The sequence below is a fragment of the Dendropsophus ebraccatus genome, chromosome 2 (genome assembly GCF_027789765.1).
Source record: "Dendropsophus ebraccatus isolate aDenEbr1 chromosome 2, aDenEbr1.pat, whole genome shotgun sequence".
Classification (NCBI taxonomy): domain Eukaryota; kingdom Metazoa; phylum Chordata; class Amphibia; order Anura; family Hylidae; genus Dendropsophus; species Dendropsophus ebraccatus.
The window spans coordinates 100,413,427-100,430,671 of NC_091455.1; the positions used below are offsets into that span (position 1 = coordinate 100,413,427).

At 45.0% G+C, this 17,245-nt stretch overlaps 1 long non-coding RNA gene across 1 annotated transcript; it reads right to left on the bottom strand.

Annotated features, from left to right (window-relative positions):
* Nucleotides 1-10,050: 10,050 nt before the first annotated feature.
* On the bottom strand, nt 10,051-17,245 carry LOC138784596 (uncharacterized). Its single transcript, XR_011361883.1, has 2 exons — nt 17,175-17,245; nt 10,051-10,240 (listed from the first exon to the last, which is right to left on the bottom strand). It is a non-coding gene; the product is annotated as an uncharacterized lncRNA (long non-coding RNA).

Here is a 17,245-nt window from a genome sequence, read left to right on the forward strand (position 1 = left end):
GTAGCTTAGTGTTGAACAGTGAGGAGGAGAGTAGAGGAATTTGTCGGGAGAGCCCCAACCCAGGGTAGTAGTGTGCTCTGCTGGAACTTGAGAAAGAGATACTTCAGATTAGCAGCTGAAAGTGAAGAACAAAGGATAACACAGCAGGGGAGCTATTCAGAGTGATATTCAGAGGTCAGAGAGGTCAGTGGTGATCGCAGAGGAGAGAGCCCCTGATGTAAATGTAAATTAACTCTTTGTTGTCCTGTTTTGGTGCCTCTACTTTCTCTCTCCATAAGAGAACAATGAAGACAGGGGGGGGGGGTGCTTCAAACTGCTTTTTCATGATAAAAATTCATTTTTCGGCTAATAAACCCAATTACAATGTTTCTTAAAATCGCCTGTACTATTGATTTCTGCAAAAAAAAAATTATTAACGACAGTGACATTTTGAGTTTGAGTATTAGGCTTTTGCGACAGGTGCCATATAAGGAACGTGTATGGTGGGACACCACAATTTTGTAGGTCAGACCTGGGCATTGCTGACCTACTCTCACCAGCCCGCATCCCCCTTTCAGCATCCCTAGTAGTTGTGGCCGCGTACCTTATAGCAATGCCTCGCTGCTGTAATCTTCAGCGCACTCACTTCAGGGTGAACAGGCTGAACATAAGGAACAGGATAAAGCAGCAGGACCTGCCAGCATCCTGTTGTTCTATTCATTTTCATAGACCATGGACACTTCGTGCCCACAGCCTATGAGTAGCTGGGACATGATCTCTCCAGCCGGTGACAATGATATGACATTATCATGCCTGCTGGAGGATCTGTCCTGTGGCCAGAATGGAGCCAGAAGATGGAGAAGATGGTGGGCCCCATGGGAAAATTAATTAGATTAAACTTGTAAAAAAAATTAAATAAATGATTAAAAGAATACACTTAAAGAGAAATCAGTTTGATCCACCATGGAACCCTATAAGTGACAAAAAGCTTTAACCCTGTAAACAAGTTACTATGTTATTCTGTTGTTATGTGGACATTTATTACAATAAAGATATATAGGTTATCTATGTTCAGCATTTATGGAACTCAATGGCCAGCCCACGATGCAAATAAGATATTAGGTAAAAGACATGCACTTCTGTTTGTCATTAGGAGGCATCTCTAATGTTAATCTGGAGGGTATAAATAGCAGAGATATAAATAGAATATAAAATTGCCCAAGCTCAATTAAACACTAATGTGTACATAGTCCTGAATGATTTTTTTAAAAGTGTACATGACACAATGGGCCACTTTTGCATCAGTGTGAAGATTCATCACTAATCCTGAATTTTGGGTGTCTATGGATACGGAGATGCAATGAGACCCGAACTTCTAGATTAGCAGTGGATCTTGCCACTTTAAGCTTTTGTTGCGAGTAGAGGAATGGATGAGAAAAAAAAAAGGTAGACAGAGTTACATATGAATAAATAAATTTGTAAAAGGAAAAAAAGGGAATGAGCTAAGTCTTGCCCAAATTAGCCCAAAACCCCAAACCAGTCAGTTACCTATATAGTTTTGAACCTTCTTTTAAATGCACCTCCAGTGTGAAGTAAAATTAAAGGACAACTCCAGCCAAAACATATTTTTTTATATGTTTTCACTTAAGGAAAGTTAGACAAATACCTAATGTACATTAAAGGGGACCCGTCACCCCAGCTGCCGGGGTGAAGCCCGCCTGGCCCCCCGGTGGAGCTCCTTATACTTATCCCACTCTCGAAGTCCCAGTCCCAGACCCCGTTCTGCCACTGCGAAATCTCTGTTGGAAGCCGTGCACACGCTCACCAGAGATGAGTCTGACGCCCATAGAGAATGACTGTAGCAGTCATTCTCTATGGGCGTCGGACTCATCTCTGGCGGGCGCCCGCACGGCTTCCGACCGGGATTTCTCAGCAGCGGGACGGGGTCCGGGAGCGAGACTTCGAGGAAGGGGTAAGTATAAGCGGCTCCACCAGGGGTTCGGGTGGGCTTCACCCCGGCAGCTGGGGTGATAGGTCCCCTTTTACTATGGGAAATGCACATATATTGCTATTTCCCTTAATTTAGTAGATCAGAGAGGCTTCAAATTCTCTTAAAAAAGTGACATCATGAATCAGGTGTAATTCCTCTGGAGTGTCCAGCAGGGGGCGCACTATATTTAGAAGTCTATGACACTGTATGTCTATGGAAGTCTACGTAATGTATTGTAGTGTAAAGTACACTATTCTTTATTGATGTAGTACGTCTATGGAATATTTTGGGGAGCAAGGACACTTGCTCCCCAAATGAAGGGCACGGAGCAAGAAGGGAGAGAGGTGCCGGTGGGGCTGGGGCGTTGCTAATGGGGACCAGACCTGGTACTATGCGGGGAGGTGAACGGTGCTGCGGTGGTGGCGGCTGCTGGCGGGGATTGGGGGCCTAGCTGGTAGATGGGGGATGTCGGCTGGGGGGGCAGGGCCTACAACGCGATGTGGACAGGGCTAAGTGGCGATGCGGCCGTAAAGCCCCGCTCAGGTGGCACAATCTGCAGATGATAAAAGATCACTTTTTACTAGAACAAGCACCATGACCTTTGATATAAAATAAAGTATGTAAATTGCAAAATTTACCCTTTACACCTGTGTAGAGATGTCATAATGCAAAAAAGGGGGTGACAGTCTCACTTTAAAAACACTAAAACTTTCTAGTCTTCAATGTGCCAGGTTTATCAATGTAGCATGCAAAAGGACGCTGGTTGACCTCAGGGAGATCAACCAAAACACTGCAGAGACACCATCACGTGTCTCAACGTCAGTGTATTCTAGAACATTGCCCCCTGGGAAATCAAATATGCAAAAGAACACTGCAGAGACACCATCACATGTCTCGACGTCAGTGAACTAGCCAGACCTTCCCTCCAGGAAGGAACAACCAAGCCAAATGCGTTCTCCAGTCAAGGAAACCACCTCAGCAAGGTATCCATCCACAGACAGCTGTTTCGGGGTTTTTGCCCCTCATCAGTGTGGAGTACGTTTCTGGCTAGTGGGAGCAATGACTAGTAAGTGCATGCAAAAGGACGCTGGTTGACCTCAGGGAGATCAACCAAAACACCGCAGAGACACCATCACGTGTCTCAACATCAGTGTTTTCTAGAACATTGCCCCCTGGGAAATCAAATATGCAAAAGAACTCTGCAGAGACACCATTACATGTCTCGACGTCAGTGAACTAGCCAGACCTTCCCTCTGGGAAGGAACAACCAAGCCAAATGCGTTCTCCAGTCAAGGAAACCACCTCAGCAAGGTATCCATCCACAGACAGCTGTTTCAGGGTTTTTTGCCCCTCATCAGTGTGGAGTAGGTTTCTGGCTAGTGGGAGCAATGACTAGTATGTGCATGCAAAAGGACGCTGGGTGACCTCAGGGAGATCAATCAAAACACTGCAGACACCATCACGTGTCTCAACGTCAGTGTATTCTAAAACATTGCCCCCTGGGAAATCAAATATGCAAAAGAACACTGCAGAGACACCATCACATGTCTCGACGTCAGTGAGCTAGCCAGACCTTCCCTCCGGGAAGGAACAACCAAGCCAAAGGTGTTCTCCAGTCAAGGAAACCACCTCAGCAAGGTATCCATCCACAGACAGCTGTTTCGGTGGTTTTGCCCCTCATCAGTGTGGAGTAGGTTTCTGGCTAGTGGGAGCAATGACTAGTAAGTGCATGCAAAAGGACGCTGGTTGACATCAGGGAGATCAACCAAAACACCGCAGAGACACCATCACGTGTCTCAACGTATTTGATTTCCCAGGGGGCAATGTTCTAGAATACACTGACGTTGAGACACGTGATGGTGTCTCTGCGGTGTTTTGGTTGATCTCCCTGAGGTCAACCAGCGTCCTTTTGCATGCACTTACTAGTCATTGCTCCCACTAGCCAGAAACCTACTCCACATTGATGAGGGACAAAAACCCAGAAACAGCTGTCCGTGGATGGATACCTTGCTGAGGTGGTTTCCTTGACTGGAGAATGCCTTTGGCTTGGTTGTTCCTTACCGGAGCGAAGGTCTGGCTAGTTCACTGACGTCGAGACATGTGATGGTGTCTCTGCAGTGTTCTTTTGCATATTAATGTAGCGTGGCTGTTTTATAAAGACAACTCTAAAGATACGTTGACACCTCCATGTTTTCTGTCCGCAATTGCAAACAGATTACCGACCCATAGGTTTCTATGGCCCCCTGCACACACTCATAGGTATTACGGGTCAGTGATTTGTGGCACAAAAAATTCTGGCAGGCCCTAATACGAACCACAGTTGCAGCGTGGATCACCATACACCTATAAATAGACCTGTGCAATTGTGGACTGTTACAGATGCACATCTGTAGTGCTGTTCATAGCTGCGGGTCTGTGACTATGGACAGCTCTACGGACATGTGAAAGAGGCCTATGTTTAGACCAACTATTAGCAGCCTGGGCCTTGGTGCAAGAGGGTTGGGTAGAGCACCCCTTATTATTATTTCATTGATTTAAGTAGTGCCTTGTTCTTTTTCTTTGATTTACTTGGTGCAAGAGGGCACACTATAAAGCGAGCTCAGGAGCTGAGCTTGCTTCTTAGTGGTTTACGACCGGCTGCTATCTGCAGCCAGGCCTTCACCCTCAATGACGGGCTGCCACCATTAACCCCTTAAACACAGCGATCGTGCCACGACATGCAAATCCATGTAGTGGGGTTCAATGGGGTTACAATTTTCATTCCACTGCGAGTATGTAACCCAGCCCCTTTAACCCCCCGCAGCCCGTGGCCCAGAGCATACATTACCTGTTTGGCGCCGCGGCTGCGTGTGAGGCTCCCGGCTTCCGTCGGTCCCGATCAGCCAATCAGTGTTGCCCGTGCACTGATGGGGACCGACGGGAGCTGGTAGCTGAGGCGCCGAGCAGGTAATGTATGCTCTGGGCTGCGGGGGTTAAAGGGGCCGAGTTGCATACTCGCAGTGAAATTGCAGTGTGAAATCCGCTGCAAATCCCGTACGTGTGAAGACACCCTTAAGGGTTAATTAAAGTGTGCCAGAATTTTGAGCCAGATTTTGGAAGATTTTTTAATTAACAGTGTCACACCTTTTCATGGTCCTTTTCCGACCCAACAAAAGTGTATTTTTAAATGGTATAAAGTAATAAATATAGAGAACAATAACTACCATGTTTAGCAAACTTGAGAGTGCTATCCATGAGGAAGAGTAATAGTAAGCATCATGGCAAAGGGTGTAAAATATACACTGGTAAAAACCACCCACAGCAACCAATCACAGCTCAGCCTTTATTTTACCAGATTTAAAGCTGTGGGCAGTTTGAATCAGTCTATGGTTTACACCCCTTGATAAATCGACCAGCCCCCCCCCCCCCCCCCCCCCCACACCTTTGTTTTTAAATAGGAATTTCAACAAGTGAATTGCTCCAAGAGAGCTAATAATGGACTTTCATTCCTTTAGAGATTATACATCACATCCCATGGAATTGGAAAAGTATGTGGAGCAATGCCTCGGCTGTTATGATTCGAAGAGGTTTTGACTCAAAGGACATTATTGTGTAATGCACTCAATGCACTCATGAATAAAATCAATACACTTATTCATAATTTATGGAACTTCTCTAATCACCAAGACTTTTACAATGTAAACTAGAACATTACTACTAGAGTCTTAAAGCCAGAGCAAGATCTAACTTCAATAATATCTCTAAAATACGTGAGAGACAGGCTTGGTTACATCATGAGTCAAATAAGGTTCTGGTAGGATTAACTTAGATACACAACATGAAGAGAAAACCAAATACACTGCAGTTACACATTCAGGACCTAATTTCATAACACATAGCTATGTAAAAAATAAACAGTACATCAATACCAAATATAATTACATATAGAAAGCCTCTCACAAATATCAATAGAAGCTGGTAAAACCATAACACAACTGGGACTGTTCAAGCATCTCTCATAGATGACAAGGCTGTATATTCACTATCAATAAACCTTCAGGAAAATGGCACCAGTATCTGCTGATTACAAACAATCCTCTGCTACCAAGAGAGCAACATTGATGATCACCACTCTATTATCATGTTCACAAACCAGAAACAAACTCTATACTACATCTCATCTCCAAAATGGCACCATTATCAGTCTTGTCTGCCGATAAAAAAAAAAAAAAAAAACCTCTGGTACCAAGAGAGCAAAATCTGTGTCCACCACTTATGGTCATCTTGACAAACCAGCACAGACCCTATACAACATATCTCACCATCTCCTACTCGCCCTATCCCCAATATTTTCCTCCTCATAGCACATCCTTACAATCCAAAACAATCACCTATTTGGATCTGTCAACTGTAACCATCGACTATACATTTGTCCTTTGGTCACTGTTACTCCTCCAGCACCAACAAAACAGCATGAAACCAGAGCAAACCCTACACTTCATTTCTCACCATCTGCTACTCATCTTTTATACAGTCTTTCTTCTACTTACAGTACATGACTCATCCTTAGAATTCAGAAAATTGCACCAATATCAGCCTTGTCTGCTTATAAAAGAAATCCTCTGCTAACAAGAGAACAATATTGGTGTTTATCTTTCATTATCATTATCTTCACAAACTAATGTAGTGTCCTGGTACCGGTATTTAACTAAGTTTTGTGTCACCCATGTAAAAGCTAACTCTGTCAGTTGTCACACTAGGGCATTAAGTGGCCTTTAGCACTTTCACCACTTGGTGTCTCACTTTCCTCATCTGTTTTGTAAGAGCACAGCTGAAGGAAAAGGGTTAAATACTGTGTTTTATATGTTCACTGATTTGACCAATCACAGGTACAGGTGCCTCATACGCTTTAAAGCCAACTACACTCCTTTTCTTTTTTTACACAGCCCCACTAATAGGAGGTTAGACCTGGTCACCCCTATATAAGGATAGCTAGTCCCTGGTGGAAGGTCTTGTGTCAGTAGTAGTGAAGGTAGAGAGAGACTAAGACACAGCTGCTATTTTTCTCCAAAATAGTCTAGTTAGGATGCAGTGCTAAACCCACAGAAGGGGTAACTGTCTCCTAGGGTAACCTTGTCTAAATCAGGGATTCCTCCTCTTCTTCATCAGGACAGTCTACAAGAGTCAAGGGGCCGATCCCCAGTAGGACAAAGAGCTTAAACTGATGTATCCTTGGGAGGTCTTATGGAGTCTGGTACACGGAATTTAGTATAGGCCTGGGGCTTGTACTACCCAATCTGGCACTTCCTCGACTGGTTGGACAAAAGGCGGTCTTCTGTATACTTGAGTATGAGTATTCTCTTATGCACTCTTAGTACTACTGTCAACACAATCCCGGCAGATTACTTTTCTATATTAGACAAGGGCCCCAAGATGGTGCCTATACCTTCTTCTCAGTTACACTTTTCCTAAGCTCAACGATACCTTCCTCAACATAAGCTACACTTCTTCTACTCACTTCTTGTTCAAGTCACTACTTCCACCACTACTATCACCTGCCCCTGTTAGGTGGTGTGTTATAAGCGACTGTATTGCACTTAAAGAGGATGTACCACCAGGTACATCCTCTTTAACCTAAACCCACTGATCAAACGGCGCCGGCACGGGGAAGCCGGTGCCGCGATCCGTATTTTGGACTGAGGCCCGGTCAGGGGCGGATTAACTTTACCATAGGCCCCGGGCTGTTCACCAAGCCTGGGCCCCCCCACCTCCCTTTATTTATGGCAGCACTAGCCTGGCATTCATAGTACAGGGCAGATAATGTCATGATGTCCTGATTTGTGCAAAATTGCCATTAAAAAAACTGTGATTTTTGCAAATCATGGTGGAAGTGTAGCCAGGAGACAGTACACCACTGAAAGTATAAGTCTTTTTGGGTGGTCATGGGCCCCCCAGGAGCTCAGGGCCCCGGGCTGCCGCCCGAAACGCCCCTATTATAATCCACTACTGGGCCCGGTTCCCGTGCATGACGCGGCTCCGTTAGAATGAATGGAGCCGCGTCATACAGGGGAGAGAATTCCCTCCCACTGGGGGCGGCTCGGCCGGCCTCCAGTGCTTGAGCACCGGCCGATTCCGGTGCATAGAACAGCGCCGTGCACGGGAACCCGTGCCGCCGCCATTCGATCAGTGGCTTCAGGTTAAAGAGGATGTACCTGGTGGTACATCCTCTTTAAGTTCCTAAGTATCACCTTTGTTTAAGCACTAGACTTTGTTCTTATTTGCTCACAGCACCTGCAGCTGCACCCTCACATTGGGCTACCCCTACAAGTGCTAGTGCCCATGTGTCCAGGGGTTGGTAACACTGTTCCTGGCCACCGTAACAAGTGAACCAGCCACAAAACACCAAACGCCCACCAGCTGCATAACATCTCAGCACCCCGGGCCACGACACTAACACAGAACCTATATTACATCTTTCACCACCTCCTACTTCTCCTATTCCCAATATTTTCCTCCTCAAAGTATGTTACTCCGTTCGCTGTGTAGTGCACGCAGTGACCAGCTGATTGGCCGGGGCACAGGGTGATCAGTCTATTTTGAATTTTGAAGGTAGAGCCATTGCTGTGCATTAGTGACCTAAAAAAATTATATAAGTTTTTGTATAGACATTATATCTTACAGACACACTGAATACATGGGGAATTGTTCATGCTATATTGTATTTATTTCATAAAAATTTCATTTAAAATATGTTTTTGTGTTAAATTTTATATGTATTGATTTTATAAAAACCTTTTTTTATTTTTTTATTCATAGAGACTATGGCCCAGCTTTATCAAGCTAAGACAACAATCTGACTCTGTTTTGGTAACCATAGCTCAGCTTACATCTTTTCTTAATAGACCATGATTGGTTGCTATCTGTGGGTATGTGCACACTGAGTAATTTAGACGGAAAGTCTGTCTGCGGAGGGTGCGCACGTCTCCGCCTGTGTCATAGACTCCATTCTATGCACGGGCGGATTCCTTCCTCCGTCCAAAGAATGATCCTCACGGACTGCAGCGGGCTGGGAATTCCGCGACAGAGGTTCCGTCTGAATTCCTCAGTGTGCACATACCCTGTCTGAGAAAAAAAAAGTTCCTTCATTTCGCAGTGATCACTAAGGGTACTATTACACGGAATGATAATCGGCCGAATTGGCCCGATTCGGCCGATTATCGTTCCGTGTAGTAAAGACAACGATCAGCCGATGATCGTTGTCATCGGCTGATCGTTGATATAAGTTCAGACCTATAATCGTCAGGCGCCGACCGCGCACCGCTACGTGTAATAGCGGTGCGCGGCCGACGCTGACAATTAGCAAAGAAGAATACATACCTAATCCATGGTCCAGGGTTCCTCTTCCTCAGAGCTTCTTACCGGGTCCCATGCGCTCCGGCTTCTCAGCGGCCTATGTCAGCTGACAGGCCCCTCGGCCAATCACAGGCCGGAACCGCCGCAGCCAGTGATTGGCCGAGCGGCCTGTCAGCAGAGACAAGCCGCTGTGAAGCTGAAGTGCGCGGACCCGGGGAGAAATTAAGAAGAAGAGGAACCCTGGACCATGGATTAGGTATATATACAGTTTAAACAAAGGCTGCAAGGACATCGGTAACGATGTCCCTGCAGCCCTTGTTTAACGATTATCGGGCCGTCTAATAGGCCAAGTAAACGAGCAACGATCTAGCAGATCGCTGCTCGTTTACAGGTATTATTGGGCCCCCATCAGCCCATGTAATACCACCCTAAGGCCTAGTTTACACTGAGCAAAAATGGCAGAATTCCGCGGCAGAGCTCTAGCTGCATTTTACACCCGGGTGAGTAAATACAATGCAGGGTGAAGGCCTCCCGAAGATGTTTACTACTGTTATAAGAGTTTTCTCTGGTCATGGCAGTTGCGGCAAGAATAAAGTTCAGTGTACAGAACAGTGTATTAATGCCCTTCTTCTGCCACTTATGTATAATAGAAATTCTAAAGTGCAAAATGTAAATCTGTTCTCTTTTTGAAAATTCAAAATAACTAATTTAGTCACATTCCGTACTGAAACAATTCAGAACTACTGATGTTTGTTGTTCAGATGATTTATTGGTTGTATTTGTTCTGAAACACATAAAGTGATTGTTCTTCACTTTACAAGAGCAGTTTATCCTTTCTGTTTTTTAATGAAATTGGGCTTCTCAGTTGCTGGTCTCGGCCATGCTTAATGACACACATATTTCCTGGCTTGTCAAGTCCATGAATTATGCTGGCTGGACCTATTGAATCAATGGTGATAAAAGTTACGAGACTCATTTTCTTATACAGCTCTCTTAGGGAATAAATTGCCATCAATGCATGCTTAAAGTTTTATCAATACTTTATGATTTTATAATCTACATTTATTGTATACCACCACAGTATAGTAATAAACTGTAATGGCAAAGCAAAAAAGTACAACCTAATTCAACTCTTATTGCAAGGAGTTCAAAATGTTGACTTGGCCTTTAAATGGCACAAATCAGAGAATCTGTAATCCATTGAGGCAACACCTTTAAATTTACAGAAATGTAAGGGTTTTGCTTCCAGTGTATTGTGGAAACCATACCTATGGTATATGGGTCAGAGCTGTTTAAATGGTACAAGGAACACCTACACAATGTTAGGCCATGTTCACATGGCGTAAAACACTGGAAATTAGCTCTGCACCTATTTTAACGGCTGAAATTTCAGCGCTGATTCAGCGCAGAAATTCAGCTGCTTTTGCTCTGTGTGAACGAGCCCTAAAGCCCCTATTACACAGGGCGACTATGAGGAGGGGGGAGGGATGTCAGAGCTCGTTTGCTCCTAATTCCCCGCTTGCTGTTGCTGCTATTACACGCGGCCGCAGTGAGCAGGTGAAAGCCGGGGGGGCCGCGGGGAGCTGCGGAGGGGGGGGGGGGGGGGTGTCTGCCCAGGTGATTGCAGTTTGCTGCCATCGCTTCTATTCCACAGAACGACGGCAGCAGATCATGGCTGTATGAGTTGTTTGTCTTTTAACAATGTTGAAAGACAAACGACTGCAACGTTCAGCCGACATCGTTCATGTTGGCTGATTGTTGCCTTCTATTAGGCTACGTTCACACAGAGCAAAAGGGGCCGATTACACAAGGAAATATTTCCGCCTGAAATCAACTGACACTGAATTCCGAGCAGAATGTAAGCAGATGTTCAGCTCGTAATCAGCTCTTGACAAATTCAGCGTGGAATACTCGAGGAATCCGCGCTGATTCCGCATGCATTCAACGCTTAATCAGCGCTGAAATTCAGTGAGTATCCAGTGAGTAATAGAGGGAGAAGCCAAGAACAATTTTGCAGACTTTGGAGACTAGACTAAATAGTACCTGAATTTTCTAGAACAGATCCCCTCAGAGCTGGCAGAGGAGAAGGAGCTGAGCTGAGCAGAGAGAAGCTGACCAGAAATGGCAAAACATCACCGCTTTGCAATTGATGGAGATGCACTAATTTCAGAGGCATGTATGTATGTAAGTATGTTTTTTTGGGGAAACTTTTGCTGTGGTCATATGCTGTGTGCATGCTGACATTGTCATTTCTTTCTTGTGGGCCCCTGGTATCACCTCCTTTGGGTTGTCTTGAGATTTCCCCACCCTTTCCCCCCCATTTCCGCGCTGATTCATTGCGTAATTTCCGCTTGTATTCCGCTTGTATTCCGCGCTGAAACAGAAAATCAGAGCCCCATTAATTTGTATAGGCTTCCGCTAGCTGAAGAATGAACATGTTCATTCTTCTGGCGGAAAGTGGATTAGCCGCGGAACGTTCAGCGAGGAAATTCCACCGTTTGAACTGCAGAGCAGAATTTCCATTCAACACAATGGAAATTAGCTCTGCACCTATTTTAACGGCTAAAATTTCAGCGCTGATTCAGAGCAGAAATTCAGCTGCTTTTGCTCTGTGTGAACGAGCCCTTACATGGAATGATTTTTATTATCGGCCGATAATCGTTCTGTGTAATAGGGCCTTAAGTTATCCTTTATGTACTACTGATAATAACTTAGGGTGCATTTACACAGAAAGATTATCTGATAGATTGTCTGCCAAAGATTTGAAGCCAAAGCCAGTAGCCTGAGATTTTTCCTCTTTCCAAATTCATTTCTGGCATTGGCTTCAAATCTTTGGCAGATAATCTGTCAGATAATCTTTCTGTGTAAATGGACCCTAATACTTACGAAAGGCCCTATTACACGGAACGACCAGGACCGAAATAAGGTTGGTGGAGGCCCTGGGCGAAAATTTTGTTGGGGGCCCCCCATTTTTTTCAAATATAACCCTATTTAGGTGGCTTCTTACTGTAGCACCTACCCCTCCTCACTCCTGGCTGTATGGCTCAGCATCCTCCTCTGTTCTGCATATGATGGTCACTAGAGGCTGCAGTCCAGAGGAAGATGCCAGGCCCTAGAGACAGGACGGGGAGGGGTGTGTTCCCACTTTGTGTTTATGTTAATAATGCAATGCGAGAACACAGCACTTCAGTACTTTCTGTGCTCTCTTGCCCCCTGTGTTAGCCCCCACAGCAGCATATGCAGATGTGAATCGCTGAAGGAACCTGGACTTGCAAGTCTAAGTCCCATCTTCAGTTCCCAACCATGTACACTACCTGAAGCAGTAAGGAGCAACCAGAAAGTATTTAAAGGCTGTGTAGAATATATAGCGGATATGGTACATATGAACGTACCCTAAGGATTCAAATACACAGCTGTGTGCAGCCCATGATATGGAATATACAGTATAGCCTGTGTGCAGCATATGACATATATAGGCTATATATCATATGCTGCACACAGGCTATATATCATACACTGCTCTCAGGCTATATATCATATGCTGCACACAGACTATATACAGTACATACCATATGCTGCACACAGACTATATACAGTATATACCACATGCTGCACACAGACTATATACAGTATATACCATATGCTGCACACAGACTATATACAGTACATACCATATGCTGCACACAGACTATATACAGTATATAACATATGCTTCACACAGGCAATATACCATATGCGGCACACAGACTATATACAGTATATACCATATGCTGCACACAGGCTATATACCATATGCTGCACACAGGCTATATACAGTATATACCATATGCTGCACACAGGCTATATACAGTATATACCATATGCTGCACACAGGCTATATACAGTATATACCATTTGCTGCACACAGGCTATATATCATATGCTGCACACAGACTATATACAGTATATACCATATGCGACACACAGGCTATATCTCATACGCTGCACACAGACTATATACAGTATATACCATATGCGGCACACAGGCTATATGTTGGGCTATGTATCATATGCTGCACACAGGCTATATACCATATGCTGCACACAGGCTATATACCATATGCTGCACACAGACTATATACAGTATATACCATATGCTGCACACAGACTATATACAGTACATACCATATGCTGCACACAGACTATATATAGTATATACCATATGCTGCACAGACTATATACAGTATATACCATATGCTGCACACACACTATACACAGTATATACCATATGCTGCACACAGACTATATACAGTACATACCATATGCTGCACACAGACTATCTACAGTATATACCATATGCGGCACACAGGCTATATATCATATGCTGCACACAGACTATATACAGTATATACCATATGCTGCACACAGACTATATACAGTATATACCATATGCTGCACGCAGACTAAATACAGTACATACCATATAATGCACACAGGCTATATCCAGTATATACCATATGCGGCACACAGACTATATACAGTACATACCATATGCTGCGCACAGACTATATACAGTATATACCATATGCGGCACACAGACTATATACAGTATAAAGCATATGCGGCACACAGGCTATATACTGTATATACCTCTGCTGTAATGTCCTCCATAGTATATACCACCGGCTGTAATGTCCCTCATAGTATACACCCCTGCTGTAATGTACCCCCATAGTATATACCCCTGCTGTAATGTGCCCCCATAGTATATACCCCTGCTGTAATGTGCCCCCATAGTATATACCCCTGCTGTAATGTGGCCCCATAGTATATACCCCTGCTGTAATGTGCCCCCATAGTATATACCCCTGCTGTAATGTGCCCCCATAGTATAAACCCCTGCTGTAATGTCCCCCATAGTATATATTCCCCTGCTGTAATGCCCCGATAGTATATACACCTGCTGTAATGTCCTCCATAGTATATACACCTGCTGTAATGTCCTCCATAATATATACATCTGCTGTAATGTCCTCCATAGTATATACACCTGCTGTAATGTCCTCCATAGTATATACCCCTGCTGTAATGTCCTCCATAGTATATACACCTGCTGTAATGTCCTCCATAGTATATACCCCTGCTGTAATGTCCTCCATAGTATATACCCCTGCTGTAATGTCCTCCATAGTATATACACCTGCTGTAATGTCCTCCATAGTATATACACCTGCTGTAATGTCCCCCATAGTATATACCCCTGCTGTAATGTCCCCATACATAGTATATACCCCTGCTGTAATGTCCCCATACATAGTATATATTCCCCTGCTGTAATGTCCTCCATAGTATATATTCCCCTGCTGTAATGTCCCCCATAGTATATACCCCTGCTGTAATGTCCTCCATAGTATATACACCTGCTGTAATGTCTTCCATAGTATATACACCTGCTGTAATGTCCTCTATAGTATATACACCTGCTGTAATGTCCTCCATAGTATATACACCTGCTGTAATGTCCTCCATAGTATATATTCCCCTGCTGTAATGTCCCCCATAGTATATACCCCTGCTGTAATGTCCTCCATAGTATATACACCTGCTGTAATGTCTTCCATAGTATATACACCTGCTGTAATGTCCTCTATAGTATATACACCTGCTGTAATGTCCTCCATAGTATATACACCTGCTGTAATGTCCTCCATAGTATATACACCTGCTGTAATGTCCTCCATAGTATATACCCCTGCTGTAATGTCCTCCATAGTATATACATCTGCTGTAATGTCCTCCATAGTATATACCCCTGCTGTAATGTCCTCCATAGTATATACCCCTGCTGTAATGTCCTCCATAGTATATACACCTGCTGTAATGTCCTCCATAGTATATACACCTGCTGTAATGTCCTCCATAGTATATACACCTGCTGTAATGTCCTCCATAGTATATACCCCTGCTGTAAGGTCCCCAACACAAAACAACACCTCCTACTCATCTGATCTGGGCGGGGGATGGCTCTTCTCTCTCCTGGCTCTTCTCTCTTCTGTCTCTGTACTGTATCTTCAGTTAGGCAGCCGCTGTGACAGATCCTCCAGCAGGCTTCATGATGTCACCTCCTGCTGGAGAGATCAGGTTTCACTGCTCAGGTCCCGCACTGACCTCTCCTCAGTGAGGTGGGGGAGGGGGAGTGAGGTCATCGGCAGGAGACAGACATCCTGACAGGAAGAATCCACTCAGGGCCTGCCAGGGGGGAGTCTGAGTTTGCCGGCCAGAAGATATTTACACAAGATTAAGCCTACACCTCCCTCCTTCCCTGGACAGCATGTAGTTTGTCCAGTGCTGTGTCCAGGTACTGTTTTCACTCCCCAGGTACTGTTTTCACTCACTTCCAGGTTCCTGCTGGTGGGGCCCCCCCCTAGTGGTGGAGGTTCGTGGGCAGGTGCCCCTGTTGCCCCCTCTTTAATCCGGCCCTGGGAACGACTATCGGCTGTATTTAGCCGATATAGGCCGTTATGGACGATAATCGTCCTGTGTAATAGAACACAACGATCAGCCAACATGACCGATGTCGGCTGATTGTTGTAGTTGTTTGCCTTTCAACATTTTGAAAGACAAACTACTCATATAGCAGCGATCTGCTATATGCTATGGGCTGCCCGGAAAATCTAGTGATCACCCGGGCAGCCCCCCCCCCCCCCTTGGTTCCCACCCGCTCACTGCCGCCGCATGTAATAGCGCCAGCAGCGAGCGGGAAACAAGGAGCACTGACAGCGCTCGCCTGCTCCTCACAGTGGTTCCGTGTAATAGGGGATTTACATGTGTCGTTTCCCACCACAGATGTTGCTATTAGTTACACCCTTTGCAAAAGCCTGTACTTTTTGTGTGTCAGTGGTGATGAAGTAGTGTTAGAGTTTCACCACAAGATGTCGCTATTGTAAGTGTATATGCTTAGTTGATGCACAGCTGTGGAACTGTAAGGGTTATTGTTTATTGGTATGTCACATGGATCTGTAGACCAATGAGCGTGTTCCCTTCTTCTGTTCTATCACTTCTCTCTTAGCTTCTTCTGTTTGCACTCTTCACCCATTCACAGTGCACCATATATGGGGCTGTAGATAGGAAGTCACATGGGTAGAGGAAGTGTAGAGGTCTTTCCTCACTGGGCTCTGTAGAGGAAGGACAAAAGCCAGAACACTCTCTACAGCAGTCTAGTTCAGAGATCATCGCAACCCACGCAGCTTGGGTGTGGACAGAGTACCCTTAGCATTCCACTCATCCCAACTAACAAGGTCTGGGGCTTGTGTCCCCCGACACTGGTAGGGCAATAGGTGGTGCGAAGACCCAAAGGTCAAAACACAGGCACAAGTATTCTCTCTTTCTTCTCAAGTATTCTTCTACCTCATTCTCCAACATCCCGGCAGAGCACAGTACTAATTGGGTTAGGACTCTCACAACATCCTCCTCTCTACTCTTCTGATTCTCAACTCTCAGCACGCTACTCAGTCCACACGACTTTACTGCTACCTATTCGCTCACTGCAGATCTACATCTTAACTTATCAAGTGTCTTATTAAGTGTGAAGTTCTATGTCAATGCAAAGTTGTATGACCTGCTGCACACAAGTATTATCCAAGTAAAGCAGATCCTATTTATGATAAAGAGACTCTGTGATTTCTCACCCCGCACCAACACAGTACACGAACATTCCTTGGGTCATCTCCCCTTTCTGTGGGTGACACTGCCAAAAGTCCGGGTGGGTCATTGTTCCACTCCAGATCACTGTGACTACAACCCAAGGGACCCTGCAACAGCCCAGCAGGTCACTGACCACAGGGGAACAAGGTATAGCCGGCCGTCTAAAATAAAAGCAGGTGTGTCACCATACCTGTGTGCCCAACAGACACTGGGGTCAAGACATAACATCCCTGGGCCTGGCTATATCTCGGCCAACCACCA